At 36.4% G+C, this 16,525-nt stretch overlaps 1 protein-coding gene across 12 annotated transcripts in view; it reads right to left on the bottom strand.

Moving 5' to 3' along the window:
- Cdh18 (cadherin 18) overlaps positions 1-16,525 on the bottom strand; it is a 1,022,663-nt gene that overhangs the window by 471,150 nt on the left and 534,988 nt on the right. For 2 of the 12 annotated variants that reach the window (XM_087621801.1, XM_087621811.1), the window contains exon 1: positions 6,069-6,663. The exons of 9 other annotated variants lie outside the window; for them this stretch is intronic. The gene's annotated coding sequence lies outside the window, so the exon portion shown is untranslated. Of the gene's footprint in view, positions 1-6,068; positions 6,664-16,525 lie in introns of those variants that run through there. One more of the 12 variants, NM_001107656.4, reaches the window with a different exon arrangement.

Here is a 16,525-nt window from a genome sequence, read left to right as displayed (position 1 = left end):
TGTGTTCAAACTTTGATAGATACTTACATATGTTGATATCAGGTAGATTGAGAACAATTATATCAGGTAAACTTTCAAGGTCTTCAAATTGAATTCCAGAAGAGAGACGTATTATCATACATTAGTTCAAACTTTCAGAAGTGATTTGAAAACACTCCCATTTACAATTGAAATGACTATTTAATTCCCCTCTGCTGGTCAAAGCAGGAAAACTGAAAATGTGTTTATTTTTTAAATGTACAGTTGCATTGACTACATCCTTTGCCAGGTATGGGTGTAACCTTGAATTACCAATCTTATTATTGATAATGATCTTATGTGTATTTTAGTAAGCAGTTTGGTTGAATATTTTGGGCATCATACATTATTCAATTTTCCATTTATACCAAGAACTTTTCTAAATTATTGAAGCCTAGTAATGCAAAAGTCTGCATATCACAGAAGCAATATCTATGCATGCTAGGAGAACAATGATCACTTCTACTGCTACTTTACCTGGATGTTCACCTGCTTATCTTCCTGTAACTATGTTCCTAGATTATACACAGACTAAATTCATTTTCAGCACTATAGACATGTTACATTATTTATCTTTAATGTCATTTCATTTAATACCTAGTAAAGTATTTTAGTAGGTAATTTGGTAAATGTTAATAGTATAACTCACTACTAATACTATATAGGGATAAAAATAGCTGGTAATAAAACTTTTAGAGATGTCCACCAATCTAAAGCTACTCTAACAATGAGAAAACAAAGCTGTTAGCTACTGCACGTCTCCAATTTTGAACCAAAATCATATATATTCGGGTGTTAGCCCTTTTTTGAGTAGTTGGTCAGGGATGACCAAATATATTCCAAATGTGCAGTCTGTTGCTGTTGCACTTGGTTACCCATCAGAGATAAAAGTTAAATCTTCATTGCTGAAGATACCAGGTACATCAGAAACATCTAGCCCTGAGGACACTGAGGACTAGTTTCATGAAATCTGAAAGTACCATGAAATCTTCTATAGGGGGTAGGCAAACAATAGTTCTACCAACTTATATGGCCCTTCACATACATCAACAATCAGCATAGGAGGGTGCAGTAGTGGCAGTGATCAAGACCTTTTTAATTGGTCCTAAGAGCTTCCCAATAAGCGGGAAAACATTCCTGGTACTACAAACATAACTATTAAATGTATCCGGAAGTCATGGTAATTGGCAAAGGATTTATAACCACCCATTTATTAAACCAGAACATACCTTAACAAGTATAAATATCTGTGCATGTATCCACAGGTAAGTGTTGCCTTGACCTATAATCTAGGAAACTTCACTTTGCAACAGACAAAGACTAATACAGACAAACCACACAAATCAATATAGAGAGTTAAGCAGCTCTGAGCCAATGAATACATCTACAAAACATGACTGGATCGGGGGATCTTGCAGAGAGGAAGCAGAAAGAATGGAAGAGAGAGTGGATCATATATTTCCTGTGATATCATGTTCTCTAGTAATGTTATAAGCTATATGCATAAAGCCCTAGCATAATGATTCCCAAGAATGCACTAAACAAATATGACAACGATGGACATGAAAATTGGATGAAGAAAGTTGATGAGCCTCAATACTAAACAAAGAACTGTAGGCAACTTTAAATTAGGGAAAACAGTGGTGTTCTTTCCCAGGGAAGAGAAAAATAACTGCCCAGTACCAAATGGTAAATCCTGAAGATATACATACAATAAACATTATAGGGATTATATGCATATAGTCTAAATATACATATGCAATGTGCATGCAGCAACACTGTAAAAAGAAGCCATGTACTTGTAGGGGAGTGGTGGTGAAATATATATATATATATATATACATATATATATATATATATATATATATATGATTGTTTGGATCTAGAAAGGTCAGGGGGAAATATCATTCTAGTATAAACTCAAAAGTTTAAAATAGTTCAATAAAATGGTCATTTATAATTTCCAATAGTAAAGGAACAAAGGGTTTTCAGTAATCAACATATGTATCTTTTATTTACATTTATAATTATTTATTTACAGCAACATTAATCTAAACTTTCAGCAATAATCCAAAGAATATCAAATTTAGCAATGAAAGCTTATTTTCCTCTGTGTGTTTGTGTGTGTGTGTGTGTATAGTGTAGTTGAATGTGTTTGTGGAAGTTTTACATACATGGGGACATATATGTGTGCAGGTGTGCAAGCATGTGTACACTAACGGAAGTTGATACTAAGTGTTTTCCTTACTTCCTCTCCAATCTACATATGGAGAAAGGGTCTCTCACTAAACCTTTATGTTGCAGTTTTTGGTTAGATTAACTATATCCACTATCTTTAAATCTAAGTGCTAGTATTACAAACGGCCACCATGCTAGCTTTTTGCGATCAAATTCAAACATTCAGTCTTGTACAGTGATCTTTCTCCCAAGCTTTTAACACTTTTCTTTGAGGAGTAAGTGCTATGTCACCTACAGATGTTTTACAGTTCTTAGTAGCTCAGTTTGAATGTGGTTTACAAGAGAGTACAAATACAAACCAAGTGGAAATGTATCTGCAACTCTACATTACATAGTTCATACTGTAGTTGTGCTTTATGAGCCACTTTTGAAGAGAAACTACTAACCTTACTTGTGGGTGATTTTTACCAACCATTGAGCTTTAAGACAGCATCCTGAGCATCCTAAGCAAACAAATCACCAAAGCCACTGATTCTATGATAATTTAAAAATTGATCTTTACAAATTGAACGTTACAAATACAACCACCCATATTCTTTAACTTGTAATCTACCACTGCTCCTGTTGAAAATGGAAAAACAAGTATGGTGACGAAGAGGTTGTGTGCGCTACATTGCTTCTTGGCTATACCCAAGCTCTATCCCATTTTCATATCATGGGACTCAGTACTATCCAAGCATGCTGCTCATGACAACCAATAAAATGCTATCATTTTAAATAAAAGTGCTATCCTATGACCTCCAGTGCTTAGAATGTCAAAAGCATCCAGAAGTACTAGACTGAGTATCTTCCAAGTGCACACATACTGAATTTTACTCTCCCAACCATAAAAAGGCAAAACAGAAAAAAAATCATACTTCAATGTATGTATAGTTTTATTAATGGTTCATTGTTAAAATACATATAATAGCAATAATTAGTGTGAACCCATCGTATGAACTGTTTTGTTGGTGTTCTTCTCCACCCTCATTGTATTTTCACATATATATTATAGTGTCAGATTTTCAATTCATAGAAAAATTAAGCATAGTATCATTATTGTGATTTACATTAATGCAGTAATACCTATTGAAAATATGCAACTTAAAATCCATTCCTTTTCCAAACAATAAGAGAATTCATGAGCAAAGCACACAAACTGATACAAATGAATATGTGTCTACTTCGTTGGCATACTTAAGAACATTTTGTAAACATTTCCTTCACTACTGGTACGTGTAGTAGATCACCATGAGAGAGTGATATTTTCGTTTATACACCAAAGTTAACAATATATGGAGCTGCTACTTTTGGTTGCCTAACCTTTAGCAAAATGATCCTTGCTTTTAATGTTAAGAGATCAAAGAGATTGCTACCCTCACTGAAAAGCTCAGGGCATCTCTATATCCTAGCAAGACATAACGTCCAAATATCAATAGAACCAACATCCAGAAGTCCTAACCCAGATTACAGTCCTTTAGGCACGAGCACCTGAATGAACACACAAAATTAAGCAAATTGAAAAGTTTGCTGTGGTAGTGTGGTATTGCCTTTAGTAAGAAAAAAGAATATCATACACACCTTGTTTGTATCTAAATGTTGGTAGTTTTCAAAGGACTGTACTGCATCAATCAACTGACTCAGCATAAGTGAATGTTTATCTTCAATATTTTCAATGTGCTACAGTGTACATGCATGTTTACACGTCACAACACTGAGTTCAGAAAAAAAAAAACATAAGGGAGGGTTTTAACTCTTTGCCAGTCGTCAGTCACTTCAGAATTTTAAAAGATACAGTTTACATTAGTTGTGCTAGCAAGGGGGTTGCAAACCTAATAAAGCTATTCCTGTGATCCAAGGAAAGCAAACACACTATAACTCATACATAGAATACATTTCATTTAAGATTTCATAATGTTGTAAACTAAATGTCATTCTTCCACATCCATTTTAACAAAAGTCACAGGAAGAATAATAATTACCAAATTCTACAATATGAAGTCTGTCCAGGTATCAGAAGCTGGTGCCTTTGCTGGCGACTTCTATAGCTAATTATATTCAGGGTGCACCAGTCACAGTTTTAAGAAGAGTTCCCTATCACATTCCTTCTACTGCCTTATTCTGATTTGCTATTGGTTTATCTTCTGCTGGACCTTTTTGCTGCATGTGAAACGGCTTACTCTCCTTTTGTATGAATCCCTGTTTTCAGGCCAGCAATCAATATTAGCTATTAGTATCATTTTCTATTTGCCTTCTTTAAGTTAGCTATCTGTGTTGAAAAACACTAGAACTATAGTGCATGAAGTCATTATTGACCAAAGCCCGTTAAGGGAATGCCTTGTGGAATGAATGAATTGGGTGACAGACCACTAGCTTAATTCATGGGCTAGAAATATAAAATCGAATATATAGCAGGAAGCTTGAAAACAAAAGTGCTATACTAATTGGGGATGGACCAAAACGCTACAGAATGGACTCTCTTCTCGTATTACATTTTGCTTCCTCCTCCCACACATTGCAAGGTATGTACAAGAGCCACTCTGCATTTCAAACTCTTCATTCAGGACTGAATATGTTCTCAGAAGTGATTATAGTCTCGGACAGAGAATGGTTATTGCAGGAGGACAGCCTCCTGCTTTTAACATCTGCGGGTGATCTCAGAGAGGAAGAAAGAGGTTGGAAAATGCAAGGAGTACATGCAGAGTTAGGTTTTTCGCTGCATAACAACATTTTCCTCTGATCTGTGTCTGGAATCATAGCAGGCATGCCATCACCTGAGCAAACCAAAAGGCACAATAATTTTTTCCTAAGATTTTTATTTTCCTCCAACTCTAATTGAGAAACCACAAGGATCACTTATCTTGGCAAGGCAATGGACAAGAGGTAAGAATATTTTAATAACCTTAACTAGTAAAATTCTGTTTTCACCTGTTACATGTGAAAGCTTTGCGTGGCTACACATCTACATGCACAGCACATTCACATACAAGGGTGGAAGCAATTTACCTCGATTTGCAGATGCGGAAACAAAGGCAAAATTAGATAAATGTACACTCAGAACAGAGCAAGGTTGGGAAGTTAAGGCACTGACTGAGAGTTAACAAACACACAGAGACACTAAATGAACTAGCTCGTGCGGCTCCAGGAGCCAGCGGGCTTCTCTGCCTGCGTCATTACTGTGCCTTTGGTAAAACATAAAAGTTTCACCTTAGATTTTCATAAATATCTATGAAAGCCATTTGTGAAGGGAAAACATTATTTAAAAAAAAGAAAAAAAATAACAAATTTCTCGAAATCCAAGAGAACAAAAGCAAAACAAGACAAAATTGTTCATCTTGCAGCAGTTTCAATGAGCAGATACCTCGTAATTTCACAGGATACTGGAAAGACCGTAATTAAAAAGCACTATGGAAAATCCAGTTGCAAGATCCCTGTCTGAGTCTGACCACGCTGATCTCACTTTTACAGACTGATAGAAATGCCTCTTAATCAGATGCCCTCAGTATTCAAATGTGCCTGGCAGAGTCCCCTTCCAACTTCTTCAGGGGCAGAGCAGTTAACCGCACATCTACAGAACCGCACATCCACAGAACACACAAAACCAGCTGGGTTGGAAGCTTCACATTCCATAGGCATTCCGGCATGAGAAATACAAATTTATACTAGCGGCAAGCCTGCCGGCTGCAACTTTCCCATTAGCAAGAGCACCCTGTGAAAAGCATCCAGGAAGAAGATTTCACCAATGCTGTTTCACTCCGAACTGGGTAAGCAGCCCCATTGTACAAAAATATTAATGTCACGACAGAGTAAAGTGTGATGTATTGAAACCTTACCTTGGCTGACTTGCCCTAACTGGTGGAAAGGAACTTAATTTATGAGAAGCAGAGGGGGTACTTTCTCAGAGCTCTGGGCACTGCTGCTCCCGGTCCTCGGAGAGCCCAGGCTCCAGCTCCGCGCACCTCCAGCCCCAGGCTCCCAGGCTGGGTCTCTGCAGCTCCTGAGCGCGTCTCTGATTGGCTGGCAGCTAGTGTCGGCCTGATGCTCGGCTCTCGCAGTCTCTCCTCCTTCCTCCTGGACTCTCCCTCTACTCCCTTCCCCTTTTGCTTCCTTCTCCCCCACGCCAGCGTACATACTTTTGGGGCTGCACAAATATCCTTTTCGTCCCATAGACAAGGTCACACAGAAAGCAATAAGGTTAATAAGAATCATACACACACACAGACACATACATAAACAAAACAAAAATCTTGTGTTCTTCAAAAATGACAGCCAGGATGCAGCGGTGACAATTTAGATCAGCACTACTCCGCGGGGGATGGGAAAGTAGGGGCCAGAGCAAGGGATGCCTGTCAGATAGAGTGGGAGTATTCATCAGAAGGAAAAGAGCAAAGGCAGGCAGGGCAAGCGCTGATGTGGCAAGCTGATAATAAATTTTCATATTTCCGTGCAAAGTCGTCACAGCCTGCTAAACATTCAACTGCTGGCTCATTCATCAGCGATCTCTAGTACAGAGGAAGTCCAGCGACTTAGCTTGAGAGATGCCCTTTCATACTGTAACCCTAGTACTCAAGGCACGTAGGGTTTATATTAGATGGAGCATCCTCTTGGAGGTCAGCATTATATTTCTGAAGATGAATAGTACTGCAGTGCCTTCCCTGCCTCTTGCTAGTGCCAAAAGAACTAAACCAAGCATGAACTTCTCACCTCTTCTGACTCCTGAATAAATTACAATGTTTTGTAATGTACACAGCTTATGATAACAGGGATTTCAGGCCTGACTGGCTGTTTTCAAAATTGATGTGAGCAGCTGAGGCAGCTTCAGTACTTTCTCCCAGCAGGAAGTCACGCACACTCACCCATCAATATCATCCTGCATCTCACTTGAAGAATTATAGTAAACAAGTGTGGGTGTTTTTTCTAAATGGAATGACTATTCCAAGGGTCTCCTGGCAGGGATATCGACACTCATAAGAGATTCTCAATCCTTACCAACACCAAGAAAATAGCATTCCTTTGGATACATAGTTGCTAAAGCTACCAAAGCCCTCTTTGAGTGTTTTACCAGAGGAAAATCACTCAGGCTTAAAAGAGAGATAGTGTTCACGGGATGCAAATTTGAGAATGTGCAAAACAAATGCTAGCCTTAGCTTCAAGTTTGGAATTTTCCTCATGCTGTTGATATGGATGAATACAGCATAACTCACCCTCAAGAGGGTTCTTCAAATTTAGGCAATAGTCGTTTCCTCAAACTGTGTGTGTGTGTGTGTGTGTGTGTGTGTGTGTGTGTGTGAAGCCAGTAAAGTACCCATGCAATTTTTCATAAATCATGGTAAGAGTTTGACAAAGGTTACTTAATTTGTAATGTTACCTTCTTATTTGGTCTTTTTCTACTTTGAGAAAGGTCATTTGAAAAGATAAGGTAAGTGGCTTTCCTTTTAAAGTGCAGCGGAGGGAATGTGTAGTATCCACTACTTATATTTGGCTGTCTTTATTTCACGGGGGTATTGAAGAGTAGAGCTATTTTAGTTAGTAAGGGGGTTGATACCTTCAAAGAAAGAAACAAAGAGTGCTGGAATTGAATTGCCTCTTGTGAAAGAATTGTACATTGAAGTGCTTAGTTGCACTACAAAACATGTAAGAAGTCAATTAAAATTTGGAAATCACCAACATTTAAACTGTTGGGGAAAAGCAAAGCAGGACCAGCAGTGTCAGAATAATGAGCCAATGTTCTCTCAGGCTTTATTTATTCTCTCCCTGGTGGTTCCCAATACAAATGAAGGATTTCTTTACATGGTGTCCTAATTTACTTTAAAATAATATTTCATAAAATTTGGAGATTATAATATGATTACATTATTTTACCCTTACATTTCCTCCCTTAATACACTCCTATATATACTGTCTTGCTCACTTTCAAATTTGTGGCCTCTTTTCCCCCACTAATTTTTGATATACAAACACACACACACACACACACACACACAAACACACACATACACACACACACGTCATGTAGATGTATCACACTTATTTAAAATATAAAAAAGAATCTGATAAGTCTGTAGAATGTTACTTTAATGTCTCATCAACCTAAAATATGCACAGTATGCACTTCATATCTTTCTGTGTAAGGAGGCACTGGTGATTAAGGAGGAGGTGGTTCTGATTAGTAAATAGGATATGAAGGTCAGCATTTGTTTTCAAAGAAGTCATGTCGTTTAATTTTAGCACTGTATACCAGCATCCTTGGGAGAAGACCAACTCTGCTTTTTTCATTATTTCTAGTTGACTGAAATAGAATGTTTGTCACCTGGCTACAACTGTGTTATATTAGACATCAGGCGTGAGACTTTCAGGGACGTAGTAGAAAAGTAAACAAGGCTGTATTTCCCTCTATTTGGGGTTTTCCATTGTTAAGTCCACAGTAGCTGAATGGAGTTGAGAAGCATCATATGGGTCAACAGGCACTTGCTGAAAAATTCATTCCCAAAATACAATCTATTTATCAAAAGAGAATATTTATAAATGACTCTGGTCTCAGATTAAGGTCTGTAGATGCTCTCTAAACTCCACAATAAGGTGTACAATATAATATAAGTGACTTTGAAAGTTTGATGTTCGTAAACTCTGCCAACTTACCCAGCAACCTGAAGGTGAGCCGCTGGCCACCTAGTATGTGATGTGAGTTTTCAGAGAACAGAGAAGATAGCAGACAGACTAATACGGAACGTGGTCCTTAGGGGAAAGACATGTAGTAAAGAGGTAACCATTTTCTTTTTATGTCAAAGATAAATTAAAAAAAAAACTAGACTATGTATCTGTCAACAGAACTTACTATGGAGTTAATGTCAGAGACTGAAAGCCTGGAAGTTTGTGCTATAGAACCCTTTTTTTGTTACCTTGGAAGAGTCATAAGAAATATTTTAGCTGGTGAAAGAGTGGCATTTAACACAGGATTGATGCTGGTCAGATTATAGAGACTAGAAAAACTAAAATGTATTGATAAATGGTGAACATTTTGAAAGAGAAACTAAGAAAATTGTCACTGTAGATGCCTCACATGCTCAGTTTTATTGTGAAAATATAGGTATCATATTTTCAAGTATAACTATGCAAGAATGTAAAAAATTTAATATCCACTCTTACTTCTTCTTGTCACTCAATATTGGGAGGAGTCAAGGGCACAGGGATGGCAAGCTAGTTCATACTTGAGTGTCTTTATTGAGTTATTTCATGAACCAATGCATATGCTTGAGGTATATAATTTTTTGTATTGATATGTGTTTTGAAAAGACCATCTTGTCCATCTATGTAGCATATCAATCATCTCAAATTGTTATAGATTGTTTTCAAATAATATGTAGTAAAGGATTTGATTTTTATGTGGGAAAAATCTGAAAAACTACAATTTACATTAGCCAAAGTCATACTTAGTATATCTTTGGTAGAAAGAATATGATAAAAATTCTGTACTGATGAAAAACCATCACATTAACTTCTCCTAAGGCTCAGGAAAAATCACAGGAGATGGACAGAAGGTCCATGAATGGGCTTCTGTAAAATAGTCTCCTGTGGACATGACAACATTTGTGGGATTCAAGATTTCAAAATAGCTGTGGTTGTGTGCAGAAGTCCTGCACATTCTCAAGCCAATCAACCTTTCAACATGACCCAACCCCTAACTGAGTAGCCATTGGATGTTCATAGCTGCTTGGCTGTGGCCATTGGTAAGAGGGCTGTCTTAGGGTTTTACTGCTATGAACAAACACCATGACCAAGACAACTCTTATAAGGGCAACATTTAATTAGGGCTGGCTTACAGGTTCAGAGGTTTAATCCATTATCATCAAGGTGGGAGCATGGCAGCATCCAGGCAGGCATGGTGCAGATGAAGCTGAGAGTTCTACATCTTCATATGAAGGCAGCTAACAGAATACTGATTTCCAGGGAGCTAGTATAAGGGTATTAAAGCCCACAACTACATTGACACAACTACTCCAAAAAGACTACACTTCCTAATGGTGCCACTCCCAGGGCTAAGCATATAAAAACCACCTCAAGGGCTACATTTGGAATTAGTGGGATAATTCTTTTTTAAAATGGAGGTAAATTGGGAGGCATTTGAAAGGAGGAGTCTGAGATAAGAAGGCACAAATAGTGAGGCATGACAATTATTAAAAGACATTATATACTTGTTTATCAAAAATAAGTAAAAGCTAAGTTTACTCATTCTAGCATTTCAGATTAAAATAGGTCAACAATAGTGCAAGAAAATAAAGCAAATATATCTATGAAGAGCCATGTAAGTACAATTATACCAATATTTCCTTATAAGAGCAATTAATAATCATAGTTTAATTTATTCACTGTAACTAAAATACTAAAACACCCAAAGAATCTTTTGATAGAATGGACTAGTATTGTTAATTTATAAATTAAAGGCCATGTTCTACATTTACTGATGTTTATCTATCATCTCTCTATCATCCATCCATCTATGTATCATCTATCTATCATCTATCATATCAGCTCTCTATCATCCCTATTTAGCATTTTAGTGCATTAAATTCAACAATTATTTCAATATAATATGAGGAATGAGTATATTGCTTTCTGAAAAATTAAAAATATATCAAAATTTGAACTTGTGCTTTTGTATTTGAATCTTTAAATATATGTATATTAATACATATATATGATTGGTATGGCATACTTTTAAAAATCAGTAAATAAACGGAGAATTTGGTGAAAGTAAAGTCATATGTATAGAGTTTAAATGCAAGCAAATGAATTCCAGCTTCACCCTGCAATAACAGCTACTCCCTGGTTTGTTTGTTTGTTTGTTTGTTTGTTTGTTTTTGTATCTATATCTAGATTCCCCATCTCTTAATGGTCATGACAAAATATCCTCCTGGTTAGTAGGATAATACTTGAATTTATTTTGTTAGTTCACACATTTTGAGTCAAATATCAGTTCTTAATACATGTGGATATCTCACTGAAGAGTTGATAATTAGAGGAAGCATGGTACAATAGTGAGAACAGACCATCTGCGTTCAAACAGCATGGGAAGCTACTTAGCTTTATAGACTACATTTCTTTAGAAGTAAAATTGTATTATCTACTGTATTAGTCGGGGTTATCTGGAGAAACAGAGAAAAGTGGAATCGAATGAGTGTATGAATGGATGTAAATGGTTAACCATCTAGGAAATATCCTGAACTCAGAATTAAATATTTATAGAACAATAGGAATACTTAAATTCAGCTTTGATAACCACAATTTACATAGGTTACATTTTACTCTTATTAATATTTAATTAATTAGGACTTCTAGATGACTAAATCACTGACCTTTCAGGAAATATATTCAAGTCGTTATTGTGAGTCTGTGAGTGATTAAAAAAAATGGTCAGTAGCATACAGTAGCACATAGCAAACGAATTCATCATTGTTTTCTATAAGAACTTTAAAAAACTATGCATATTCCTTGCCTTTAAGAATCTGTGTCAGAGTTTCTATGTAAATAAAACACTGTGGTGAACACTTTCAATAAGTTCACAACACTGTTTCCTGTAGTATGTGTGCAATACAATTGATCCATTTTTTTTTTCCAAATCACTGAATCCTAGTGTTGCTGACAAGGTTTTGAAATATGTGCTTTAATGAAAACTCAGTTTATTATTCCATACCCAGATCTCTGCCTACTGTACTTGTATAGATTATGAACAATAATTGTAACTACAGTTAAAAAAATCTATGAACTGTTCTTAAAACCATGATTACTCTGTTGCTCCCAAACACCATTAGGGAAGAATAAGTAAAATACTAATTATTTCTTTGCTAAGCCTGAGCAATAACATTTTTTCAACTTGCTTATGCAATAGCTGAAAGTTAATGTTTCATGGTCTCCATTTAACTAATGTGATTATGATAATAATTATTGATCACTTCTTTTTTTCCACAAAATTCCTTTCACATCCATTTTCCCTATCATGTTATTGTTATTTGAGAATTATAATAGACTTAAATTATATTAATAGTCAAGTAGGATCATTAGAACCTCATCAGAATTTTTGCAGCTTTTCCTGCTCACACTCAGCAAAAAAAATGCATTTCTCGGTTGGAGAAGGACCGTGCAAACGTGCAAATGGTACAGGAACACAGACTTCCTCTAAAAGCACTAAATGTCCATTGACCGTGTTGAAGGAAGTTCAGTGGGAACAAGAAGAAAATGTCTTGCTTTCAGGAAACAAATTGAAAATTAATAAAAATATTCGATGTTGGCATCAACTCCATAAACCACCTATGGTCAAAACATTTATATAATAAAATAAACATAAATTTCTTCCAAAGAACTGATAATAAGGCACATTAGAAAGGCAAAATTTGAAGATAATCATAAAATATATTTTCCATTAATTAATTTATTTATTCACTTTATTTCCAGATTGCAGAACTTTCTCTCCTCACAGCCTCCCCCAACACACCCCCACACACACAGTCCTTCCCCTGTGCCCTACTGCACTTCAACTCTGAGAATTAGGAGGTTGCCCCTAAGTACCAACTCACGCAAGCTCCCCAAGTCACTGCAAGACTAGGAACATCCTCCACTCCGGCCAGACAAAACAGCCCAGTCAGAAGAAATGGGTCCACAGGCAGGCAATAGAGTCAGGGTAAGCACTTAATCCAGTGGTATATTAATAAATATAAAAAATTAAGCAAATATATATCCTCCATGCAAATAGTTTAAGTGAGCTAGTATATAAAGAGTTTTTCTAATCCTGTTATTTGAATTTTAAAATGCTTGCACATAATATATAATAAATACTATCACACAATATACCACATTTGCAGAATATATCACATTTTTAGGGCTATCTGAAGACACACTCAAATAGCTTTTATTGCTCTTATGTCTAGGTCTCTGATGTCACTCTTTTTTATACCTGCACATGCTCAATACTTCACAGTGTAATATATTAGATATCATGTTATTATGCAAATAGCAAATGAAATGTATGGTAATCATCCAACATAACATATTTAAGTTTACTGGTTCAATGTCACATAAGTTCAGCCTAGTTGCAATCTTTATCAAATACAACCATAGAAAGGTATGATTGATTCATAATTCAGTCTTATCCTGGAACAGAGGAATTTTAAAAGTCAACATTTCATCATAACATATTACCATAATAGAGGAACATGCAGAGAGTTATGAAACCACATGATGCTCTTCTTACTCCTCCTGAACATGAAGGAAAGCTTTCTGCAAAGTCTGAGTTGAATGATGGAAATAGATTACCCAGAAATGACAAGAAGAATGGGAAGCAGACAAAGCCAAGATATTTATAAAATCCAGCAAAGAGAAGAAATTCAGGCAGGAGAAGGGGAATTATGACTGAAAGAGAGGTGTGAATTTACTACATTGAAGTGGTGCTTTTACTACAGTGTTGGCTGTGATTAAATGGAAGGCATGTCTGATGATGAAGTGTCATCAATTGTTCTCACAATGGAATTTATTACCCAGGAACATCATGGTCTGGTAATTGCGAGTACACTCACATGAGTAAATATGAGTTTAAAGACTTGAAAAATTTCACTAGCAAAAGGAGGATGAAGATTGATACCCAAATATTTTGAAATTAGAAAGGAAAATAGGATGACATTAAACAGAAGAGATATGATAGGTAATCAAAAGTGTAAGGATGTTCTATTTATCCTAGTCAGTAGAGACAGATAACTAAAATGGAAAATGATGGCAAACACAATCGGAAGAACAAAAGTCCAATTCATGCTTCCCAGAAATATAAAAGGGCATTCAACATCATTCTAAACCTATTTCCTTAATGCTTCATAGTGGTTCTGATGTCTGTGAAAGGATTCATCCACAAACACAAGTACCCAGAAGCATACACACACAGAAACGTGTGTACACACGTGCACACACACACACACACACACACACACACACACACACACACCACCACCACCACCACCACCACCACCACCACCACCACGATCATCATCATCATCACTTTGAAAGTGCAAATACAAAAGTCCACACATTAGCTTTGGTATTTTCTTCTCCTTAAAAGCAGAGCCAGCTCGATTAATGTGATTATATTACACAGTGAATAGGGATGCTCTGTCTCTGAGGTCAGTAAGTTCTAGATAGCAAAAAGTAAAGCTCTAATCTTAGGATAAGGCCTTTTTGGAAAGCCCCATTACCAACCAATGGTGCTGCTTATACGAATCCTTGATTAGTTACCGTCACATTGTTCCTTGCATGCTATTCTCACATCCATACTCTATTTTGAAATGCTACCTAAGTATCAGCAGGAAAGGCTTGACATGATACACTGGCGCATGGTTTTCGCTGGACTGTGATACTGGCAATCTGTGTAGTGAATATGAGACTGTATGGGGAAAGTATATTTTAAATGCATATAAAGGATGGAGATATAGGAAGATTAATCAGAAAAGAAACTCAATGTAAGAACAAAGCCCATCTGCATGTGAGTGAGCATTAACGGTTCTAAGTTCTACTCTCCCTCAGGATGGTCATTTCCAGCTTCCAGCTTCATCTACATACCCGGAATTTATCATTACATTTTCTCTATTTGGAAATTAAAATATAATTGTGCCATTTCACTCATTTCTTTTCTCCCTCAAAACCTCCCCATATAGCCTTCCTCACTACCTTTAAAACTTGGTCTCATTTTTCATTAACTATTGTTACTATATCGTTATTGTTATTATATAAATTATATGTTACTTACTATATTAATTATTGCATACTATAACTAATATTAAATATATAGTAAAATATAATATACCTCACTTTCAATACACACACATATATGTATATCTCTCTATCTACATGCACATACATACAAACAGACACATGTATCTATATCTTTATCTATATCTATATATCTATATCTATATAATATAGAGATAAATGATAGATGCAACCTGCCCTATTTGTGTGTGTGTGCGTATAACATTTTGAATTATATAACCAATTGGTGTGCTCTTCATTTCTCACCATATATAAATATTTCATTGACTATTCATTCATCAATTGATAGACATACAGATTGTTTATCCTAGCTAATGTGAATAGAGCATCAATGAACACTGATAAGCAAGTATATCTCTAGTAGGATATAGAAACCTTGGAGACTGTGCCCAGGCATTGTTCAACTGAACCACATGGTGGAACTCTTTCTGTCTTTTGGGGAGCCTCCACAGTAATTTCTCTCCTGACTGAACCAGCTAATTCTCCCACCAGCAGTGCATGAATAGTCTCCTTCCTCACATGCTCACTAGCATTTTCTGTAATTTTTAAAACTTGTATCCATCCTGATTACAAGTTGAAACCTCAAAGTCTTTTTAATTTGCATCTCTGATGTCAAAAGTTTCTGACCATTAAAATAAAAATGTTTCTGTCTATGAAAACATGACCTGAACAAAGACAATACCAACTGACATACTGAAGAAAACAGCAGCTCAAGAGGGCTCAACTCTAAAGAAAACAAGTCAAATAAAAAATAAAATAAAGCTAGAGGTAACTTAGGGATAGTACAACTGGGAGAAATAGTATTCCCTGGGTTGTAGACACACACACACACACACACACACACACACACACACATACACACACTTAAAATCAGACTATCAAGAATTTTAGAGAAAGCAAGAGAACACAGAAAGAGTTGGTAGGTGGAAATGTGTTGTAGAAATGATGCACGTGTTTTATCCTTTAACAATACAAAACATATTTTAAAATTCCAAACTCTGTGGTGTCTGATAACAAAGCCTCTTCAGGTCACAAACCCTTCTCAACTTTGTTAACTCCAACATACTTCTTTCTCTGTGGCCGGGTCCACTTCCTGTTAGCAGGTTTCCACCATAAGTATCCCAGGGCTCTCATATCTTCAACATCTTGGGGTCTTCAAGGCAATCTAGGCTTCACTTTCAGAGCTTCACCCAATGACACTTCCGAGTCCTCATGCAGGGACACCCCTGATACATACCTGGCCTCAGGAACTGTCCTAAGCAATGAGATATTCCACAATCCTTTTCTTCTATCTTTGACCCCAATACGGAAGCACATGGCTGAAGCTGCCATATTCTGCTGCTTGCCTGCGCTGGCACATGGGCCACTCATTCAATTATGTCTTCACCAGCTCTCTGTTTTCAATGATTTCCTTCACTGCCTGATCTTGGCTGTCCTGGAACTTGTTCTGTAGACCAGGATGACCTTGAACTCAGCGATTTTA

The sequence above is a fragment of the Rattus norvegicus genome, chromosome 2 (genome assembly GCF_021556685.1).
Source record: "Rattus norvegicus strain SHRSP/BbbUtx chromosome 2, alternate assembly SHRSP_T2T, whole genome shotgun sequence".
Taxonomy (NCBI): Eukaryota; Metazoa; Chordata; class Mammalia; order Rodentia; family Muridae; genus Rattus; species Rattus norvegicus.
The sequence above is the reverse complement of the archived record's forward strand: the minus strand, read 5'-3'. Positions and strand labels throughout refer to the sequence as shown.